General features: G+C 37.1%; 1 long non-coding RNA gene across 1 annotated transcript; it reads left to right on the top strand.

Moving 5' to 3' along the window:
* Nucleotides 1–128: 128 nt before the first annotated feature.
* LOC140144101 (uncharacterized) lies at nt 129–19,913 on the top strand. Its single transcript, XR_011857833.1, has 5 exons — nt 129–332; nt 6,615–6,675; nt 9,980–10,121; nt 16,458–16,660; nt 19,016–19,913. It is a non-coding gene; the product is annotated as an uncharacterized lncRNA (long non-coding RNA).
* Nucleotides 19,914–23,928: the final 4,015 nt, after the last annotated feature.

The raw sequence follows: 23,928 nt of genomic DNA, 5'->3' as shown, positions 1-23,928 counted from the left end.
AAATAAATAAATATCATACCAGAGAAGATCTTCTCTGATCTGATCATCCGTAGTGCTTGACAAGCCTCTATAATCTCTGAAAACTCGTGATGACGTCAGATAATTAATTATTCATACCTGCTTCCGGGTTTGATCTGTCATAATTAGAAGCTTATAATAATTGGGCGACTTTTGACATTTTTCTTGTGATATTGGTCAGTTTTTGCATTGTTGGTTTACGTGTTCCAGTATCTGCAGTTTTTCTCCCATTTAGTCCCATAGAAGTCAAAAACAACAACAACAACAATAAAGAATTTTCCAAAGTCGATGTGAATGACCATGAATGATGACAGGTAAGCTTAACAATTTAAAAGTTTGAGTAAAGTTGGTATAAAACTAAACATAATGCATAATAGTATGGTTCAAAATATCTGACTACTCGCCATTTATTTATATGACGTAAGACAACGTATTTCCTTGTAGTTGTAGTAGTATGCAGTTCCAATAATTGAAACTCCCGGCTCCGACCAGGAGTTCCAACAGGTTGAACAGGTACTGTGCATGTGTTTGTATGTGTTTAATGTGCATTCAGATGCACACTTAGCCGTCGGTACGCAGAAATCGTTGCTCCAAAAATGACTGCAAATTACACATTTGTAATCATCTTTGAGAACAAGTCCTCAAACGTTCGCACTGAGTAGTATGTTACATGTACATCAAATGTGTGTCGTCAGCCCTCAGATCGGCCCTCGGACTGTAGGAACCCATGGATTTGATCCATGTAAAGTAAATTTTTAAACTTCCGTGGTTCGAGCTGTGCGCCAAGCGTCTACGAGCGTACACACCGAAAAAATAAGCAATCACGCTGATTGGCTGATCAACGCACTTGACAACAAGTCGGTTGACCCATTGGTTGTCTGTTCGGCGCGTAGTAGGCGACCTTGTCACTTTACGCGATCGCAATTCACCAGCGCGTACTCCGACCACGGAAGTTAAAAAAAAAAACTTTAGTAGTATGTTGACGTTGTCAATGGTTGTTGAAAATTAAATCATCATCTGAGCTGACATGTGTTGTTTTACATGATAATGTGTACTATTCTGAATACACGAGTCATGAATCTCATGATATGATGTAGAAATCAGTAGTCATGTACTGTATTAGCCCGAGGTACTCACACCTCCGTCACTACGATTTCCACTGTCCTTCTCCGTACGAAGGTCTGAGACTCCTGAGCATATCTGGTCCAGGGTAGGCCTACACATAAAATACCACTTTTTCTCATAAAAACCCCTTCCTACCATTCCTCGCGTGAAGATGAGACATAACAAAACATATTTGGTACATGTTCATAAATTTTGAGCACATTTGAGGATGTAAAATAAAAGACCAGACTTGTGACTGTTATCGTCGCCGTGTTTGAATTCTTCCCAAGTGACTTCACGGTGCCCCGTTTTACGTACATATATGGCATTCATGGCCCTAGTGAGGAAGGAACAGGGCCATGATGTTTCGGGCTGGTACTGTATGTATTCTTAGTACCGGTACTTAGAAGTTTCAATTTAATGAACATTTGAACCAGGGCTGTCAACTCTCACGCATTGGCTGTGAGTCTCACACATTGGGTCACTTTCTCACGGTCTCACACGCCAAGGTAGTATTCTAGTATATTCTCACTCATAGGTAGTAAATCTCATGCAAAATGCTGAAAAATGCATAAAGGGTATAATCTTCTTCCACGGTAAACCAAACAGCTTCTGTGGTAAACCTTATAGCGCCATCACTTGATGAAAGTACGTTATTAGTAGGCATGAGTTAAAAGCTATCTGGGCTAGAACTATTGCGACTGTAGGGGTGAGCTTGCCTACAGGTAAAAAAAATACTTGTGGCGGTTATATTACACGTCTAGTTTAGGGCAATGGGGTGGAAAGGAGGGTAGGCCTACTATGGGGATGTGCGACAGATTCGGGGTGCATTTTGGTTTATTGATGTCCCTCAATTTCATGAAAATTTGGTTTAAGAAAGATTGTATTTATTTTTTTTTTTTTTAAATTAATTTGTTTCCCAAATTTTATATCGGAAAGTGTGCCATTTTTTTATTGTTACCATGGTGTGCGATAATAAATAGGCCTATTAATATAATTTTTAAATGCTATTTTATTATTTTGTTATTAATTGAAAATCTAAAATAGTATAAAATCGTATATGATGCCTTAAATTAACCCTAACCCTACCCGTGGTTTTTGTGCTATCGGAAGGGAAAGAAGGAACGAAAAAGGAGAGAAGATGAAGAAGAAAGTCACTTGGCACCCCCGGGATTCGAACCTCGGACCCCTCGCATGCCACGCAGAAGATCCCCAGCATGTAGCTACACAGGTGACGTTGGCCCGGCCAACGATTCCCTGGGTATATATGACTTGGTCTGATTGCGTCATCAAGTCCCGTGGAATCCATGCACGCAGAGTGGTTTTAATAGTGAGCTTTAGTGAGTCCTAGTTGGGTTAGGGTTAAGAAGGCATATAGGGAAAACATGCATATAGCTTAACCCTAACCCTACCCGTGGTTTTTGTGCTATCGGAAGGGAAAGAAGGAACGAAAAAGGAGAGAAGATGAAGAAGAAAGTCACTTGGCACCCCTGGGATTCGAACCTCGGACCCCTCGCATGCCACGCAGAAGATCCCCAGCACGTAGCCACACAGGTGACGTTGGCCCGGCCAACGATTCCCTGGGTATATATGACTTGGTCTGATTGCGTCATCAAGTCCCGTGGAATCCATGCACGCAGAGTGGTTTTAATAGTGAGCTTTAGTGAGTCCTAGTTGGGTTAGGGTTAAAGTTTAAAACGTTCTTCCAATATTAATAACTATTATTAAATAATTCCTAACATCTTGGACAACATGCCCCTCCCCCAATACACACTCCCCCACACCCCACACCCCTATACCAACAACCACATGCCAAGTCTTGGCGAAAGTCTACCTTGCACATCGTGCACGCGTGCGTGCACCATCCAGCATTGTCCCGCTAAAATAGACTACCCTATTACGAGCAATGGAATAGCCCGTCAATCATGCACAGTGGTTGCTCCTGGAAGGAAGATTATACCCGATGTGACGCAGTTGCTCATGGAAGACAAGAAGGATTATACCCCTTTTCGAAAAATGAGTGCAATCTTGCGCATCGTCAAAATAATTTGTTGTTCCCTACCCTACCCATGTACATGTATACGTCAGGCTGTGTCCATTCAATTGAAATTTCTACTTGTTTAAGTTTAACCCGTTGGTCTGGGTGGACACACAAGGGTCCTGATGGGACCCAGACATAGACTTTAAGCATCATATTCCGAGGCGCGGAAGTACACCAAATTGGTGTCGTATGACCTTTGACATTCTTTTGTGGCGAGTGACATGTCTTTCAATTCACGCCGAGTGTCCTTGACAGGGTTGACTATGCTTCAGTGGTCATGAAGGAATTCAAAAGATAACCTCTACCCCTATAATCCCGAGCTATTGTCTGAAACTGCACCACGGAAGATGTATGGTAACAACTCAGTCCTCAAATGATAGTCATATAACGACCAAAAGATAAGTGACTGACTATCATTGAGGACTGAGTTCCGCAGTCTAGATGGGACCATCAAGCAAAATGCTTAAGCCAAGCCTTAAAAGATTTAGATTAAGCTTTACGGTTACATGCATTTATAAGCAGAGTAGCTTTAAATACACAAGAAATAGCCACAAATTGCTCAGTGATGAGCTTCACATTGGAGACTAGAGCCTGGGGCTAGAGAATGTTGTGTTCGAAATCTAGTCAGATTCGCTGAAGCATGACACCATGTAAAGGAATGGAACTTGCAGAGTAACCCATGGGACGGGGTGGGGTGGATGGGGGTACTCAAGTTTGGTTTTAGTAAGGGTGTGCTGCTGAGAATTTGAAAATGAACCCATAGGCCTACAGTGTATACCAATTTAAAGAAAATTGGACCCATCGGTATAAATTTAGTATGTACCGGTACCAAAATTTACAATTTTCGGCCGAATTTAACCCAAATCATCAAGTAATTGGTACGATTACCAAATAGGATGCAACTTGCTAGACTAGAGTCCAGTCCACGTTTACGGAGTTCAGGGTTAGGGGTTATGGTTGGGGTAGAAAAAGACTAGTCGAGTTGCACCCCTATTCGGCAATCATTCCAAGTAATGTTTACCAATTTTCCCCATAAATTGACATTTCAAATATTTCGGCTAGATTGAGGCAAAATTGGGCTATTTTCCAAGTTAAATGTACTGATTTACCCCCCGAAAAAGTAAACACAGCCGATTATGACAGGCGATCACATCAAAAATGTTGCTAATTGCACTTCAACAAAATTTTGGACTGTTAAAAAAATAGGCAATATTTATAGAACTTTAACTCATTCAAAATAACTTCCAAATTTCAACATTAAAGGTCCGTAACCTGATCAACATCATCCCCCCATACCCCACCCCCAATTTTTCTCATTGTTGATGAGGTTTTGATATCATAAAAGGAATCGTATTTTTCTCATTACCATCGTGCAATTTGACGCTTCAAATCAATGTATTTCCTAAAGAATAATATATAATAAGATTTGGTCTGTGCAATATGGCTTTTAAAGGGCAGTCATCTCTCATGTATTTCGTGTCATGCGTTAGTCTCACACATTTTTACACATTTAGACACTTTCTATCATGCTCGCTTTCACAGACCAACAGTAAAACCTGACGTACCGTATTGTCAAAATATAGTTTGAGAAAATATGTATTTTATCGCCACTCCCTACCCCCACCCCCCAGAAAAACAACAACAAAAACCAACACACACACTTTTTGGCTTCTCAAGCACCCTGGTGACAAAAATCAGGGGTGAACAAGTCAACAATTTCCAATTTTAGTCACCAAACAATATTTCAGTCCCGGTATGCCCCTGTTCAACAATATCTCATGTCAAGCAATCTGGAAAATTGTTGACAGTCCTGCTTTTATTAGTTTGATCTAAATTCCAGCAAAATATCTAGACGTTTTTTTTCTATAGTCAAGGTACCATACTAGCTCTCTACTATTTCACTTACAAAAAATGATCTGACAATTTAGAAACTAAGCTTGCACAACAGGTGTTCTTATCTGCGACGTCAAAACTCTGCGCATATCTCTGCGCAAATTATCCATTTCCTTCAAAATGTACATGTTCCTGCAAAATTTCCCTGCACAAATGGCTATTTTCAAAATTTTGTTGATTGATTTCTAAAGATGGTTGTATCCAACCAAGGTGGTTGTAGAATACCACAGGGTTGTAAACTCAATTTCAAAGAAAAAAATTAAAGTATTGCAACCTGAAATCACTTCATTTACATTGATTTCTTAGGATGGTTGTATCTAACCAAAATGGTTGTGGAATTCCATTACCAATATAAACAGGGCTGTATTTATAGGTTTTAGACATGTATCACTTCTTGGGAGTGAAATTGTGCAAAATAATGCACACATACTGAAATGTCTAATGCATGATGAGCCCTAAAAGGGGGGAGTGCATTAGATGCATCAACATCTCAGTACTACAAGTGCAGTTTGTAAATTTCTCGAGCAACAAGTACATGTAATAAGCATTTACACTAGGCTATTTCATATACAAGAAATCAACAACATGGTTTTTGCTGCTTTTTAAACAAAATTATTAAGTTTTTTGAAACCAGAACCAAATTATACTAGTATAATGCATCATCCCGCCAAAAATGAATCAATCCTACATGGCACGAACACATGCAAATAATCAGTGCACGTAGATCACGGAGTGCCATTATATACAAGTTCATTTCATTCGGCTGCGAAGCAGGCTAAAGTTTCTCCATGTACATGTACTATGATTTGAAGCGAAAGTGGTAATGGCATCTGGCAGTAAAACGTTGTCGAAGTCACCCAACAGTTTTTGCACATAAGACAAGTAGGATGTTCTTTGCCTTCCCTTTATACCATGTAATGGGGTGTAAACAGCTCATATCTATTATTTTGCATGGTTTATCTTCCTGCATCCTCAGGATATACCACAGGAATCATAGTTGTGATTTGACATGATAAGAGGCACGGTGATGGTATTACTTTCATTACTAACAACATGGTCAGTGCAGTTGATGTTCAGCATTATCCTGTAACATGATGTACCAAAAGCATTGATCTTATTTTCCATGTCAGTAGATATCACCTGGACTCACAGCCATAAAGCAATACTGTAACACATGGGGTGTGGTGCCATTATACAAGTACACTCCTTGTACTTTTTTAACCACTTTTGTGATTGGCTGCCTTGATATAGGAGTGTATGAACAGTAAATATTAAACATTGGACATCTCAAACAATTCATTTACATTGATTTCTTACCACCATCAATAAACAGGGTTGTAAACTCAATATAAATTTATATTTTATCTTTCATTGATTTCTAAAGATGGTTGTATCCAACCAAAATTGTTATAAACTCAATCCAAAAAGTGATTAATTTGAATCATAAGAATTTCATTTGAGGACAGATTACTGATGAATAGAGGCCACTGTCTACCAAAATGTTCAAAACAGTGTTGAAGGCAATCTAATCTTTTAACAATTCCAATGTTATTTACAGGTATATGAAAAGATCACTGCTGGCACACCATTCTATCTACAGATGCTACATGTATTGTAAGGTAAGCTTTGCCAGCCCACCGCCTTATACCCAAAACTTTTTGAACCAAAAGAAGGAATATGAAATGAAAAATATGTGTGTGTTCAAACGTAATGTACCAGTGGCAAAAATTGCCTATTTGGGCCCCTGCCCCCTAGTGCAAGGAAAAAGGAGGGAGAGAGAGGAAAAAAGAGAGAAGAAGAGAGGGAGAAGACGGGAAGAGAGATATGGGAATCCATACGATATGCAATACCATACGATTATTATCAATAAGCCTGGCAAAATTGTCTATTCGGGTCCCTGACCCCCTAGTTTGGGCTCCCGCCCCATACAGGCTTGCCCCCGGGAAAAATCCCAGCTACGCCGCTGTAATGTACATGTAGGGAGTAACGGAAGTTGTTGTCAGTAATTACAGTTAATTACGCGGTTCGTAAATGCATAGAGTTTGGACTTGATTGCTTGCAAGTGTTACATGAAATCTTTGCATTTTGTGACCATTGGAGGATTAAGTTGCTGAAGGCATCATCAGATTAAGCCCACTCCCTGAAAAGAATAAAAGTCCCCCATACAACCACAAAGTCCCTAAAAATAGGGCTACAGTTGAATCTTCGCCCCCATACAGCATATTCCAAAATGTTTATAGAGCTTATTAGGCATAAGTTAATGTAACCTGCAATGGACATGATAAATGTGATCCTCAGTCTGGTGGTGTTTTAGAGAGAGTGATGGTCTGATGGGGTATAAGAGAGAGTGAAAGTTTGGTAGGGTATTAGAGAGAGTGTGGGCCAGTCTGGTGGTGTTTTAGAGAAAGTGAGTGTATAGTGGGGTATAAGAGAGAGTGAAGGCTTGGTGGGGTATTAGAGAGAGTAGGGCCCGTCTGGTGGTGTTTTAGAGCGAGTGAGTGTCTGGTGGAGTATAAGAGAGAATGAGGGTCTGGTGGGGTATTAGAGAGAGTATGGCCCAGTCTGGTGGTGTTTTAGAGCGAGTGAGTGTCTGGTGGAGTATAAGAGAGAATGAGGGTCTGGTGGGGTATTAGAGAGAGTATGGTCCAGTCTGGTAGTGTTTTAGAGCGATTGATGGTCTGATGGGGTATAAGATAGAGTGAAGGCATGGTGGGGTATTAGAGAGAGTAGGGCCAGCTTGGTGGTGTTTTAGAGCGAGTGAGTGAGTGTCTGGTGGAGTATAAGAGAGTGATGGTCTGGTGGGGTGTTAGAGAGTGTGGGCCACGGGCATAGATATTCGTGTTTGGTCAAACACAACTGTGGTTTCTAGTTTAGTCTTCTTTTTCAGTCTTTTATTTTTAAAACTTGCTGGTCACGGCTAGCGCATGACTCTAATACAACTTCCGGTGTGGTAACCACCAGGTGTTAGACCTGGGATTGGGTGGTAAAAAACTGCATTTTTCTTATTTTCTGTCATCAAAAACAAAACTGTGTTTTGCTTTTTATTTGACTGAAATCTGACTTTCCATTCAAACATTAGAACTTATCAAACATTTGCTAATGACAACAATTTTGAATCCTAAATTGCTTTCCCATAGAAAATGTGTACATATTCAATTTCTTATGTATTTTATTGTTTTTTGCCGAGGAATATTGACCAAATTTATTAATTAACATTAGAATATCAGAACCAATGCTGAACAAAACACATGTTTTTGACAGAAAATTGATGATTTCTCCCAATGATGTTACTATCTCTCAAAAAAGACTAATTGAAGTGAAAATCATGATTTTCTGTGTTTTTTAATTAAGGAATTTAAACTAATTACTTTCAATGCAAATTTCCTGTCATTTCATTTTTCATGAGTTTAAGATCTCCAAAAAAAATGTGGAGTCGATCAAGACTACACCCCTTATGAACTTGAAACTTTGCATGATTGTGCTTTAATCTGTGATCTGTATTTTAAACCTCAATTGAAAAATGTAAAAGTATATATATTGTATTGACTGAAATGACAAATTCTGATAATTGAGCAATATTTGATCATTCCCGATTGTGGTTTTTCACAGACAGTGAATAACCTAATTACCAAGTCTTTGCAAAGAAGTTATCTTGGAAAGAGCTTTAATTTGATACCACAATGAGGTTTATACAATGTTCGGTTCAGGCTCCATTTTTTTTATAGAAAATATGACCTTATCGACTAATTAATTATGCTAATTAGCTAATTAATATTTTTTTAAATGTTTACGGTAGTCACATGCTACTTTTATTTATTCCCAGGTCTACCACCTTAAACTACCATGATTTTGTTCATACCACCTAGTCGAAACACATTCCAGGTTAATCAATGTTTGCGCTGGCAGGGAAGGGGTTCTTTACTACATGTAGTGTGTGCAGGGCCGCGGTAGGGGACACTTGACATTGTCAAGGGGGTACCATCCTTGAGCTTGTCTTGTCTAAAAGCACCCCAAACACATATTAAGCATTGATTTGAAAATGCACTCAAACAAGTATGGCAAATGTCACTGGCATTATCTTATTCCCTATAACTAGTAAGTAAAGTATCAATTTTATGGACTCTAAACCAGTTAGTAACCCACTGAGCACTACCTGCCGATCTAACATTGCCTCTGATTGGTTAATTACATGATATCATTACTTCAATCGCCAATCAGAATGGGGCTCTGCAAGTATTTCACCCCGCTGTTTTTGCGTGGTGAAATTATTCTAACAATGTTGATGATTGGTCCTATTGATAATGAAAACTTCTTTTTGGCCAATCGGCAGGTAGTTCTCATGGGGTTATGACACTACTTGAAAACTGCTGCTTAAAACTCACAAGGTCAGAAAGTTTGCATAGGACCTTCAATATGCATGATCTATTGAGCAATACCTTTTTCTCAAATTTGCTTGTCTTAGATACAATATTCATGTTACATATGTACAGCAGTCTTGAAAATAACAATTTTTCATGAATTTGTTTTTCATATAATTATGATAGATACCCACTGATCAATAACCAGGGATTTCCATGGGATGTAGGGCAAAAAGAGGGTGCCCTTGCAGGCAACAGGCATGCAGACCAGGAGGTTCATACATTTATGCTGTTCCATTTGTTCTATGAGGGACAATTTTAATAGTTTTTTGTTTTGCTTTTTTTTTTACTATTCAAAAGAAAAAAAACATCTAAATTCATTAAGGTACAGTAGTGCACCCTGTTAATATTATAGGTTTAATTTACTGAAAACCACATAACATATGTGCAAAATCATTGTGTGTTCATTCTTCCAGGTTTGTCATGCTCCCCTTTTAGAGCCTGTTTGGTCTTTTGATCCTTTAATGAGTATTTTCGTTTGTTTGCTTGCTTGGTTGTTTTACAGATAATTCATCACAATGAGTGACAATAGTGCAACTGGTGATTCAGATCAGGGCTGTCAGCGGAGTGCAGTGATTAGTGAAGTATGTGATTTCGAGATAAAACAAAGGAGAAAAGGGTCTTTAAAGGTCCTGCTGAAAAAGAGGGTAAGGTATGGTAAAAGTTTCTGTCTTCATGACAAGTGGCCACACAAAGTGTTATATGATGTAAAATGAGATAATACTCATAAATTTTGATTCATTAAAGACAGCTTTTTACTTTTATGAAATAATAATATTTATATTACTGGTATCATCTAGTCAACTGGACTTAATATTTTGAGTAGGAAATTTTCATGTTCAACCCTGTACGCATCATTAGCCCTTCTGATCATCTGTTAGTAAAGTTCATTGATTTGTGAAGCGGATGTTGTTGTATCACAGGTCGCATTGGAGTTCAATCTGAGATATATCTTTTGATCACTGGACTGTAGGCTTCTACCAAGTTACGACTATTGGCAGGACGTCCTGCCAAGTTTGCAAAACGCATGTACCAGCATAGACGAGCCAGCACTGGTTGTGGAGACGCTGCAAACAAGGATATTAAAATCTTGGACAGATAAAGCAGATGGTATGAGCAAATTTATGTGAAATGGGAGGAGGGAGTGGCCTACGTCATAACTTTGCAGGAGCCTATACAGTTTAAAAAAAAAAAGATATCTATCAGGTTGAATTCAAATGTGACATGTGATACAAAAACATCCGCGTCACAGTTCAATGAACATTTACTGCCAAAAGATCGGTAGGGCTAATTGAACGTGAAAATTTCCCACTCAAAAATAGAAAGTCCAGTTGACTAGACTATAATACAAATATTATTATTATTTACTACCTGGATGAATGATAATCTTCACAAATGTAAAGCTTTTATTGGATATTTGAGCTCCAATGGCTTTTGGCATCTGGAAGGAATAAAGAGTTTGTTTGGGTCAGGGTTCGGACCCGACCCCTCTCATGCCAAGCACTAGGTCGGCTACTGGTAGCTGACCGGTAGCTATGGGTATTTTGCTGGCCCAGCCAACGAAAGCATGCTATCTCTAATGGTGATTGTGCCATCACATCATGCGTGTGCCGTGCATATATCTGGTAGTACTATTTAAGTATATTTGTATATACCTGGATTCCAGTTACATACAAACGATGACAACAATGTACAGGGTACTGTGCCAGTGTTGTAGTCAAGTCCTCAATGTTCGAGTCCGAGTCCTTGGTGTTCGAGTCCGAGTCCCTGCCAATTTCTGATGTCCGAGTCTGAGTCCTCAATGTCCGAGTCCAAGTCCTTATGTATCAGAGTCGAGCCCAAGGCTTTTCACCAATATATTAAAGGGATCAGCCGGTCATGTTATGTTTAAGAAAATAAAGGTATTGTTTTAGCCCCTGTAGTGCATCTACTGTCTCATATAACACGGGCGACATCATTATCGCCGAGTTGTTTTACGCCAAAAATAATGATGTCGCCCGTGTTATATGAGACGATAGATGCACGACAGCGGCTAAAACAATACCTTTATTCTCATTCTTAAACACTTCAATTCAAATAAAAATATCATACAAATTTTAATCAAATTAAATCCCACATTTTGCAAGGAATTACCCAAGGCTTAAAATCGATCAGGCCCGTTGTTGCTGTGCGCCTCCGATTGGTCCAAATAGCGAGTACGCGTATCGCGTCGACGCACATGCGCTGACCCATGTGATATCGTGTCATATCACACGGGTAAAGCTGGGTAAGAACCAATAAGATTACAGGAACATTCTCAAGTGTTTAAGAATTTGCCATATTATCATTGTTTATGAATTAGTAAACATACCTGGTTGTTTAAAGTACCAAAAACCTCTCTGTTATAAAGAAATGCAGTTAAAATATCTTTAACTTTCCTGGTATTGGGGAGGGGGCAGCCATTTTCCATCATTTCTTGACGTCACTACAGCGCAAGTATCGATACAGCCGAGTGGACAATGCTAGTTTTTCCTATGGAGGTTATCCACTTCACTCATGTGTGACTAACAAACTGATTTGTTCTCGCTGTTTAGCATGTTTATGAATGTGTATGAATCTATATCAATACACAGTGTTACCGTCAACATTCGTCTAATGACAGTATGGGCTCCCTTGACATAAGTGGAATTTAGGCACAACCTAAAAGTGCCCTCCGTAAAATTCCCACAATCAAATAATGGCATGGACCCTTAATTGTTGGGATTTCAGAGGAGGGGGCTCTCTATTTGCACATGAAATTGACCCCAAGGCAAAGGAAGGAGCCCAGGTGCGCCATTTTTTATTTGCCTTTTAAACCAAACAAACTTTAGGGCTTCAGTGGGGGCTCCAAGAAAATGGGGGTATTATGTGTGGACACGCTAAAATTAGGTGTCATTGGCCGTGAAAAATAACTTTCTGGACAAAAAAGGATGAAATGCTTGTTAAATTTGTTCAAAATGCACACAAAGATTTGCGGTAAATTTTAAATAATTGGTCATTGGGTGTAAGCAGATAAACTCCAGGATATAATTTAACTTCCTTTGTATTTCACTATCATGTTTGAAGCAATACTAAAATGACAATATCTTTCAAATTTCAACCCCAATCGCAGGGGGGGGGGGGGGCATTCGTCACATACCTGTGCCCACCAGTGTACGAAACTAGAGGTGTATCGGTGTAGAAATTTTTAGAAAAAGGGGGTCATTTGGTGTTGGTAATGTCAAAAATGGGGTGATTTATATTGGAGCGCCCAAAATTTCACATCATTGGCAATCAAAAATAGCTTTTACCCAATTTTACAGTACAAAATAGACAAAACTCATTTATTTTACTCAAATTCCACGTGAAGCGTGCCAAAATGTCAATTTTGAGGACTAATTGTTCAAAAAAGGGGGTCATTCAGTGTAGGCTACAGAAAAACTTGGTCATTGGGTGTAGCAAAAATACCGGAGTCTTTTCATGGGCACATGACCTATATCAATATATGGGAGTGCCTCCCCCCCCCCCGGCCAATTTGATGCAACCCAAGCCAGCAAATCCATGGCTATGTGGGTGTTGATTTCGCCCAAACATCTGCTCATTTCTGCATAAGCAGAATTGCACACACAACCATTTGTATGACATTATCTTTTCATAGGGCATGTAAAAGCACCTGTGTGCATTAAAATGGGTGTGCATTCGAGCCAAATTGCATTAGTATGGCATTGATTCCATTGAACTTAAAGCTCCTTGCCATTGTGACAACCATCATATATTTGTAGTATACAAAAAGTCCCACACATCAGCAGGTAAAATAACTTATGAATCGATTTAATTAGCTCATTAAAATGAACGAAAATAAAAGACCTAAAAAGACCCAATTTTGTTGGACTCGAGGAGGACTTGAGTCCTCCAACACTGTATTTTGCACAAATTATAATTTGTCCAGTTAAATTGGCCTTGTAAACTGTACTTATATAAAACAAAATTAATGAGACCTGCTCCCACGAAAACCTGGGCAAAGTTTGGAAACGCCCTAAAAATGTGTAGAAAAACAGTATGAAAATGTTCACATGCGGAATGTTGGCCATCACATAATTTGAATTTCGAAAACCTTATATGTAAAAGGGAGGGGGCAAAGATTTTTTCATGTTGTAAGGGGGATATGTTGTCAGTGTCACATGAAAAGGGTAAAAACAATTTTGGCAATCCATTTTGAGAATTCACCCTGGGGTAGCCCATATAATTTTTTCGACAGCTCCCATGGGGGTGAATTCTCAAAATGATTTTTAAAAAACCCTGCTGGCCCCTCCCCCTCCCCCATTTGATGTGCTAAATTTATTTAACCTCCCCTTTGTCACTAATACTTATTCACTTTTCGTCATACCTAAAAATGTCCAGGCACATGTTCCCGTATTGCGCTCTCAGATTACCTCTGGAAATCATTTATTTACAACCTTCTTAAAGGCATCATGAAATATATGCTGAATGCTTTTCTTGATACCCTTCCCACCAAAAGTCACTGGGTAATACAAATTTTAAATATCAAATCATATTTTTCATAATAAGCGTCCAGTCTCTATTAAACGCCCAACCCAAAAAATGTCTAATATGCAAAGTGATTAATGATTATTAATGATTTCAATGTGTATACAAATTCAATGCTTTTGTCTACTGTCAGCGACCGGTGCCCCTCACCCATACAAATTCAGCGCTATTGTAATTGTTTATCACCAAGACAGTGCTGTTGGTGACCGGTGCCCTCCCCTGTGGCATTGTCGCTTGAAACAGCTTTTATAAAGGTAAAAACGTACACTATTAATTAGTCCCTAATAAACGCCCACCCTTCATAAAATGTCACGCCCATGGGCGCTTATTAGGAACAATACATTATAGAAATTGCAGAAATCACAAGACCCTTCATCATATGTTGAGAGTATACACAGTGTCCTTCATCATGTTATTAATCATTGTAAAATCATGAAATTGAAAAAAAATTGTATATATGTAGTTCCTCCTGATATTCTTCCCATGCAGCAAAGATCAGATCTGGTTCTCATTTATGAAAGCTCAAAATATTCCTTCGAGCAAAATATCCACAAAACTCATGATTACATTGCTTTGTTCATAAATAATTATGCTAGTTTAACCATAGGTTGACATGCAAGAACAGGGATATTCTATTGAAATAGACAGTAGAGCTATTTTATTCTATTGAAATAGACAGTAGAGCTATTTTATTCTATTTTATTCTATTGAAATGAACAGTAGAGCTATTTTATTCTATTGAAATAACAGTAGAGTTATTGAGTAGCTATTTTATTCTATTGAAATAGACAGTAGAGCTATTTTATTCTATTGAAATAGACAGTAGAGCTATTTTTATTCTATTGAAATAGACAGTAGAGCTTTTATTCTATTGAAATAGACAGTAGAGCTATTTTATTCTATTGAAATAGACAGTATTGAAAGAGACAGTAGAGCTATTTTATTCTATTGAAATAGACAGTAGAGCTATTTTATTCTATTGAAATAGACAGTAGAGCTATTTTATTCTATTGAAATAGACAGTAGAGCTATTTTATTCTATTGAAATAGACAGTAGAGCTATTTTATTCTATTGAAATAGACAGTAGAGCTATTTTATTCTATTGAAATAGACAGTAGAGCACGCATATCATACTCAAACAAATGTATTATAAGAACCATTTCCCAACTAAGTCTTAAAAAAAAAAAAAAAAAAAACAATGAAGCAGGTATTTGGCAAATTTTCCAAATTGCTCAGTCAACATGCAATCATGTGTTCTTATTCAATTCTTTACTCAAAATAAGACCAAGACTGGTCCATTTAATATGCTGTCTTTGTACCACTTAAAAGCTCTTTATGCTGATTAGATCGCATTCAAAGTTTCACTCGGTATTCAAATGGTTCCGATTCTGTTGAGGCAGTCAAGCAGTTATCTGCTTTGGATCTGTAATTACAAATTTGTCAAACTTTCTAATTTATAATAGAAGTTTGGTGAATTTGTACTGCTACAAGCTTGACTACAACACTGTATGTTTTTGAATAGTCGCGCCTTCAATTAAACACCCCACCATTCTTTTCACCAAGATGTTTAAAAAATGTGGATATTTCCATGTGTAGTGTGTAGTAAGCAGCTTTCCAAGGTGCACACATGGTCACTAATGGTGTCGGTAATTGGCGAATATCTGGTTGAGTATAAACCCAGTAGTGAACAGGAAGTCATCATTCCTAAGTTCATAGTTTGTCATTTCGGCGTGAGTTTCAATGATTTTAATAGGAATTATCGTTTTAAAATGACCTCTAATAATTAAATCCCCCCCTCTTTTTTGGGAGTGACTATTCAAGGAAATATTGTATTTCAGGAAAAGAGTTTTTGCAATATGTAGAATAAGGGTTGTATATATCTGATGATGGTATATGGTGGCAATATAACTTGCTTCAATCATGATCCATTATTACAACGAATGTGTACTAAGTCAACCCTGCTTTATGGCATGTATACATGTATGTGATCAGCATTATACATGCATTGTAACTGTAACTTCATGTATATCATTGAGCTATCATTGATAGTGCTGTCAGGAAATGTGAATAACAGTTGTGTGCATCTGCTACATGACATGTACATGTACTTTTAAATTAAAACAATCCACCTTGTTATTATAATATATTTGTAAACATGGTAAATGAAAATCTCACATCATTAATCACATTAAATATAGAACATTTACACACCCAAAATCAAAGTACCATTAACCAACCGTTAATTGTGGTGACCGCGAAAGATGGTTACTGCGAAGCAGGTGTGACCGCTAGTATTAAAAAATTTGCCAATAAATATAATTTTTTTTTCTTAATATCATAAGAAACCATACTGGTTTACTGGTTTCAACAAACAGACCTATGGACAGTGGAATATTCAGTGGTTGCAATGATGCTGTTAATTTTAAATTCCTTCCAGCATTGTATTTGACAGCTTTGATGAAGAGCTGAAGAAGATTGAATCAAGACATCACATGCAAGGGAGATGGACATAATCAGACAGTGAATACAGGAGAGCACCCAGACAGCTGGAATTACAACAGAAAGCAGCACTGATCAAAAAGTTGAAGCATGATGTTGTTGAATATCTATGCATGCAAGAGGCAGTAACTAAACATGGAGGTAAGAGGTTAAATGAATGTTGTATTTATATGAGTTCCTTTTCAGTAATTTAGGGAATGGAGTGAGATTGTAATGGCATGATCAAATTCAGTCTCGGTCCCAGCCTGTTTGTGCTCCTCCCTCACCAAACAAACCATCTCCTCCCTCACCAAACAACCTCGTTACTTCATATTATGTCTTTTCTGATTGGCGAACATCAACTCCGTTTAAAATCGGTATTTATACCACCGCAGATTAGCTTATCAACCACAGAATCCAATTTCTTGATTGGCAGCCATTTCATCCTAGTCTGTAAAGAAGGACCACACTATTTTAAGAGAGATCGTACTATTTTTATTATAACAATAGTGTGGTCCTTCTAGATAGACTATGATGAATTTGCTATCAATCAATCATTGGGCTTCAGTGGTTGATTCAGATAGCCATGCAGTGGTATAAATCCACACAATGTGACTTCTCTGTCATGAAAGGCTTATATCAGACGATTGGGGTTTCAGTGGCTGCCGCCGCTAATCTATTCCTATTGTAGATATTGCAATTAATAATTGTTTACACAATATTTCTACATAGAAAGAAGGATGATTTCTTTATGTGCATTTTGATATCACATGCCTGAGGACTTGTAGCAAGTCTAAGTGAGACCAATGTTATGGCACGTGCACACTGCATACATTTGATTGGTCAAAGTTTGTATTTCAACTTGTTTGAGTCATTATTTCATTGACGAAACAGCAGTGAATTAATCCAATGATTGCATTGCATGCTTGGGTGCTAAGATAATCTCCAAATGACACTTTTTAGGTACTTAAAAGCAAACCAGAGTAACTAGATGCAGTTGAAACTCACACAGTAGATAGTGTCTGAGATTTTGCTATTCAATTCTGCACATTCAATTACATTGGATTATTGTTTTTAAGATATTTGAAGAAAAAAATAGGAAATTGTGGTAAAAGTCATCAAAGAAAAGTGCTAGCTTACCCTTACACCCAAGGTGATTTATACTTTACAAATTCCAAAGTTCAATTTGAAACCCCATTTATTTTCAATTTTGCCTCATTTTAGGCAGTTCCTTGGGTCCTAGGGTTTACAACCTTCTCACAAATCGAGTGGGATGGTCCATTCTTAACTTAGAGAGGTCATAGACAATTGAATTTAAAAAATTCACCCAAGAGGCCTCAAAGGGTTAATTTTGATTATAATACAATAGTTAAAAAAATAGGTGATATGTATGAATGGTTGTAGTTCAAACTAGGGACATGTCACTCTGACACTAAGAACTGTCTTGGCTGCCCTCAGCCCTTTCAATTGTTATACCGTTCAGGTTTAGGGTGTATAGGTGATGATGGTCCACTGGGTTTTTTGTACGAAATTAGGTGAGGCTATATAAGTGTATAAGTATGCAATGAATGCATTTATGTAAGCCAGGCCTATGTTCTGATAATCTTAGTTCATCTTCACATTTTTATAATAAAGTAATGTTTCAACAGTGGGTTTCAACACAAATTACTGGCAAATATTGCTATTTTGCCAGATAATATGCCCTGATACGGGTGGTCGAATAAATACTATCTCAGCGTATCTATTTATTATAATTGTAACATTATTCCCCATTGCTCTAAATGGATGAATTAAAAAAAAGTTTATAGTACCCGACGTTCTACTGCATTTTATAAGAATATCGCAGGAAAATACCAAAATTTAAAAGAAATGTGAGGTTCGAATTGAACTTTGGAATTTGAAAAGTATAAACTACGCTGGGTCTAAGGTGTGCCAACACTTTTCTTTGATGGTTTTGACCACAATTTTGTATTTGTTTCAAATATCTTTAAAAAAAAACAATAATCTAAGCTAACAGAATGGACAGTAGTATCCTCTTTTTATGGTAACAACAAACCATTGACTGATTTGTTGACATTTTTAAAGAAAAATATTAAAAAAAAAATTCTTTTCAAGAAATTGAGGGTCAATAATAAACCAAAATGGCTGAAATTGCATCCTCAATCTGCCGTGATATCCCTGTACCCACATTCCTACTGAGAACCCTCCTCTTGGGAGTCCGAGATTGTAGAAATCATTTGAGACCCCAAAAAGACAAAGACATTTACCATTATTATTGATTATGATATCATATGCTTTGTTCAGTGAAATTGCTTGCATAAAGGTAACACCAAAAATTGAGACACACAGTGTTTAAGTTCTTCCAAAACAGAATAAACAATACCCCCTGGGAATGTGTTATACCCCTTCAAAGGAAAAGTTCACTATTGAAAGGGTACAAAATTTTTTGAAACAAACCTTGCTTTAGATTCCATCAAATGCATTAATGTTTACTGTTTGGTCTTTATTTTCTTGCAGAGAACCAATGTCAACCTAAGGCTCCACAATGCCTGTGCATCTCTTCAATTTGGCACAATGTGCAGAGGAGGACAAAGGATTTCTCCAGGCAGAGAACTAGAAGAACCACATATTATAACGTTATCAACAAAGTTGTGGCAGGCTAAATGCATCCATACAAAGAGCACAAGACATGTGTATGATCATGGACATCTGATAAGTCAAAAATGTATGAGTACAAGATGCCATCAGACACTTACAGAACAAGTGTTGTTCATATGGTCATTTAAATGATCGTGTACTGTGTAGCCAGATAATGTAGCTGCCAGGCGAAGTTCGCTATTCTGAAGGTTCGCTATTCTGAATGTTTGCTATTACGAATGTTCACTATTCTGAAAATTAAAAAGGTTCTCTATTGCGAAGGTTCTCAATTCCGAAAACAGAAAAGGTTCTCTATTCTGAATATGAAAATGGTTTATCTATTACATTATGAAAATATGGGTTCTTTATTCCAAAACGAAAAATATTTATTCTGAAAAGTCACTGTGTTTTCAATTCCGAATATGAAAAAGTTCCCTATTCAGAATATGAAAAAAGGGTTCTCCATTCCAAAATCTAAAAAAGGTTCTTTATTCCGAAATGAGTCACTGTGATCTCTATTTCGAATTATAAAAGAGTTTATTTTCCGAATCTGTCGTTGTTGAATCATGTTGCGCCCTCTAGCAAAGTCCTTAAGGTTTGGCCTGTGCAGTATAATTTAGGGTGCTTTGCCATAGTTTAGGGTTGGATGATGGTATGCCATTGGGTTTTGACAGTATGTTTTTAAGGAATGGGTTTCGAGAGCACGTAATGGCCCCATTAAACCAGGGACCATTTTTCTTACCAGCTTGGGTCGAAAACTCTCTATTTATACTACTATTACGGGAGAAAATCCATAGAATATAAACTTTTAGTATTATTTCCAGGGGATATTTCTGGAATCTATAGCAATGAAAATCAAACCATCATTTGGATTGAACCATGTTGAATTTTAGGCCATTTTACGAAGCTAATAATTAGGAGGGTTACGCATGCGCAAAGGATCATGGGTAAATTTAGGTCTCATACAGTGGTGTAGCCTGGGGCAAAGGGGAGCAGCTCCCCCTCCCTGTGAGAAGTCTTGCACAATGGATTGTTTCAATGGAGAATGAATGGTGCAAACAATGCCAAAGTAAAATAAAATATGAAATTTATATGTTTCTGCATATCAGAAATATTTATAAAACATTTTCAAGATGTTTTTCTGTGATTTCTCAACCAATCTAAAACCACACTTTTAATTAACATTATTATAACATTTTAAAAACAGCAAATGTGAAAATGTTTTGTGTTTTCTATGCTATCAGCTATCTTCAGTAGATAGCAATGACTTCACAGAACAATCTGCTATCTTCCTTTGATAGCACTGACTTCACCTAGTCATCAGCTATCTTCAGTGGATATTAATGACTTCTTATAGCTATCAGCTATCTTCAGTAGATAGCAATGACTTCATAGTCATCAGCTACATTCAGTAGATATTAATGACTTATCATAGCCATCAGCTATCTTCAGTATATAGAAATGACTTCACAAAGCCATCGGCTAACCTCAGTAGATTTTTTTTTTCCTTGGTTATAGCTATACTCAGTGTAAAGTTTGTCAAAATTTACCCCTTCTATCAGGCACATTTCTCCATGGAAGCAGTAAAATGTCAGTCATGGAATGAAGCATGTCTAGCATTAATTCTGGGGTATAGGCCTAGTCCATGCAGTCATCATGGTAAAGCCCCACAATGTTACGCAAGTGAGTGTTTCTGACCAAATTTAGACTAATATTTTAGTCGACAAATTTGTTTGCTACATGTGTCTCTTTTTTACATAATTAGCTTGAACAAAACAAGACTCATCTCAAGTAGAGGTGATTTCAAATCATCCCCAATTCACATGGTTTGAGAGTACAGCTAGAACATTCCCTAAACCATGACTTTGGGATGATTTGAAGGACCTCCAGATGAGATGATTCTGGTATTTATTCCTAGGTATCAGTACGACAGCATCTTAGCTCACTTCCAGTAATTTTTACCGGCATGACCTTTGCTGTGTTGAAAAATTTTGCAAATAAGACGGCAAAGATGGTTTTTTGGAAATACTCAAAAAATGGAATACACAAGCCATTTCTCGCTTAATTCCTGTACTGGGCCCATAGATAAGATATGAAACATGAGTTTAAAGCAAACAGTAACGTGTAAAAGTCCAATTATTGTGGACAAAATGAATGTTTATTGTGTGTGAAGTAGCCTAAAAATGAGAAAAAATGCATGTCACGATCACCAAAATGGTTATATCTACAACTATGAGCAAACGCCGGTCGTATGCTTTTCCGTAATGATAGATATTAACTAATGTGAGCTTGTATTAAATAACAGAAAAAATGATTTGTGGAATAATCGAATTGTAGGTTGGAAAGTTGCTTTCAAAACGGCTTCGTGTCACAATCGTGCGTGACCATTGGTAACCAGTGTCACTAGCAAAATAGCAGCCGGCTCTGTCCATATATAAATCGATTAATAATTGTCAGAATCGTCCAGTTGACTCCAGTGATATTTATTTATTCATACAAAATACTACCCTGTCTTACAAAATATCGAAGTCAATATAAAAAGTAATTTCATCCCATTTGACTGAACTTACAAACAGTTTAAAAAAGATTATTGTTGAACGAGACACTGAATTAGAAATAACATTGTTAAAGGTGCAAGAATAAGGTAGCAAGATGTGATGGTATAGTGGCTAGGGCCGAGCCTGTAGTGCGGGAGGTTGAAAGGGTTTTTTTTTTGGTTTTTTTGTTGAAAATTATGAAAATATTTACGATATTAGTAAACTTTCAGGAAATATTTCTGGTCATTTAAAGTAGAAATAATGAGGTAAAATGATAGAAAGCATTTTTATCTTGACCGCTTAACTGTGGTGTTCTATTGAGATCATCAAAGTTGCTCTAGACAACGAGCCGCTGATTCCAATTAGGTGTATATCTGTGTATAGTGTAAGGACATTTGTAAAAATTACAAAAATGCAAAAAAATCAGGTTTGAAATACATACATTATGGCTGACGCTATCTCATTATTTGATATGTACGCATAAAGAAAAACATTGCAGGGACGACTGTGGCAAAACAAACGTGTTGCATATAAATATTTCTAAATGATCATAATATTCATAGGCCTAACAGAACAAAAGAGGAAAAAAAATCATATTTCTACGGTAAGGTTCGAACAAATTTTTGATGATGCGTGAGATTTTACTGATTTCCCAGCATTTTGCTACCTTGGCGTGAGACAGTGAGAAAGTGACCCAATGCGGAGACTTATGGCCAATGCGTGAGAGTTGACAGCCCGGCTAGTGACACTAGTCACCAATGGTCATGCACGATTGCGACACAGGGCTGTTTTGAGAGTAACTTACTCCCTGTTGTAGATATAACCATTTTGGTGATCGTGACATGCAATTTTTCTCATTTTCCGGCTACTTTGGACATGTTCAAGTTTCTTTATTTTCAATATAATTCAACTTTTACTTGTTTTTTTGATGCTTTACACAAATGTTTGGTATCTTATCTGTGGTAAAGGTACAGTTGTACGTAATTTAAGCAAAAAACGAAATGTGTCTCACATTTCTGGAGCTATTTCGCTAAAACATGTTTGCCGGCCAAATTTTCAACATTGTGTTATGAAACACCGTGCTCACCAACCCGAAATAATTTTCTATCGAACAAAAGAGGTCACAAAGTTGCTGTCGTACTGTATTATCATGTAAAAAGAGAAATTGCCCAAATTTGTTAAAATTTATGCAAATTTATGTAGATTAGGAACAACAATGTTTAAAATTTGCTTCATTAATTTTGTATGTGATTTTGTGATGTAAGCCTACATATACCCTAATGGTTAAATTTTGTTCAATTTTCAGTTTGTCATCTTAATATATGCAAATTGTATGCAAAGTAGCTAGTTTTCTATTGTTCTGCACATGCAAAACATTGCAGACTGCACAGTTACAAACTTCAAACTGTTCTTTACCTTTACAAGTAATCAGAGGAACTCCAGATACATGAAGCTCTATCGAAATTGAAAAAAAAAACAGACATTTATTAGCTGGTTCTTCCGCACATGACACATTGGTTTAACAGTGCTTTGCTCAACTCCGATTGGCCTTAGGGCGTAAAGATGATTCAACATAGACAAATACGGAAAAATGAACCTTTTTTATAATTCGGAATTTGTGACTCATTTTGAATAAAGAAACCTATTTAGATTTAGGAATGGAAATTTTATTCATATTCTAAATAGAGAACCTTTTTCATATTCGAGTAGAGAACACGGGGACTTGTTTTGGAATAAAGAACCATTATTTGTTTTTGGAATAGAGAACCTATTTCTTCATATTCGGAATAGAGAACTTTTTCCTATTCGGAATAGAGAACCTTTTTGTTTTCGGAATAGAGAATCTGTTTGTGTTTTGAGAATTTTAGGAATAGAGAACCTTCGGATTAGAGAACCGTTTTTTTCGGAATAGCGAACCTTTTTCGGAATAGCGAATGGTAAAATTGCACGTTCGGAAATCGAACCTTTGGAATGGCAGACCTTTGGAAAAGTGAGAGTACCCCTAGCTGGCTTTCAAAGATGGATAAGGATAGAATTCCAAAATAGTTTCAACAAAGTTTGTTAAATAAAATTTGGTCTTGATCTTATTATACAAGGATCATTCAAAAAGTTATACCTCCATCGTCATCTCTCTATTTATCTTATGTGCCAGGAAATTGAAATTACTCATATTTTCTATGTACAAATTATTGCAGATTTTGTTCTGAAAATTATTTAATCAATATCTAATGCTTGCAGATAGTACAGTTTTTCCAA

The sequence above is a fragment of the Amphiura filiformis genome, unplaced genomic scaffold (assembly GCF_039555335.1).
Source record: "Amphiura filiformis unplaced genomic scaffold, Afil_fr2py scaffold_39, whole genome shotgun sequence".
NCBI classification, from domain to species: domain Eukaryota; kingdom Metazoa; phylum Echinodermata; class Ophiuroidea; order Amphilepidida; family Amphiuridae; genus Amphiura; species Amphiura filiformis.
Note: the sequence above shows the minus strand (reverse complement) of the source record. Positions and strands in the feature narration are given on the sequence as shown.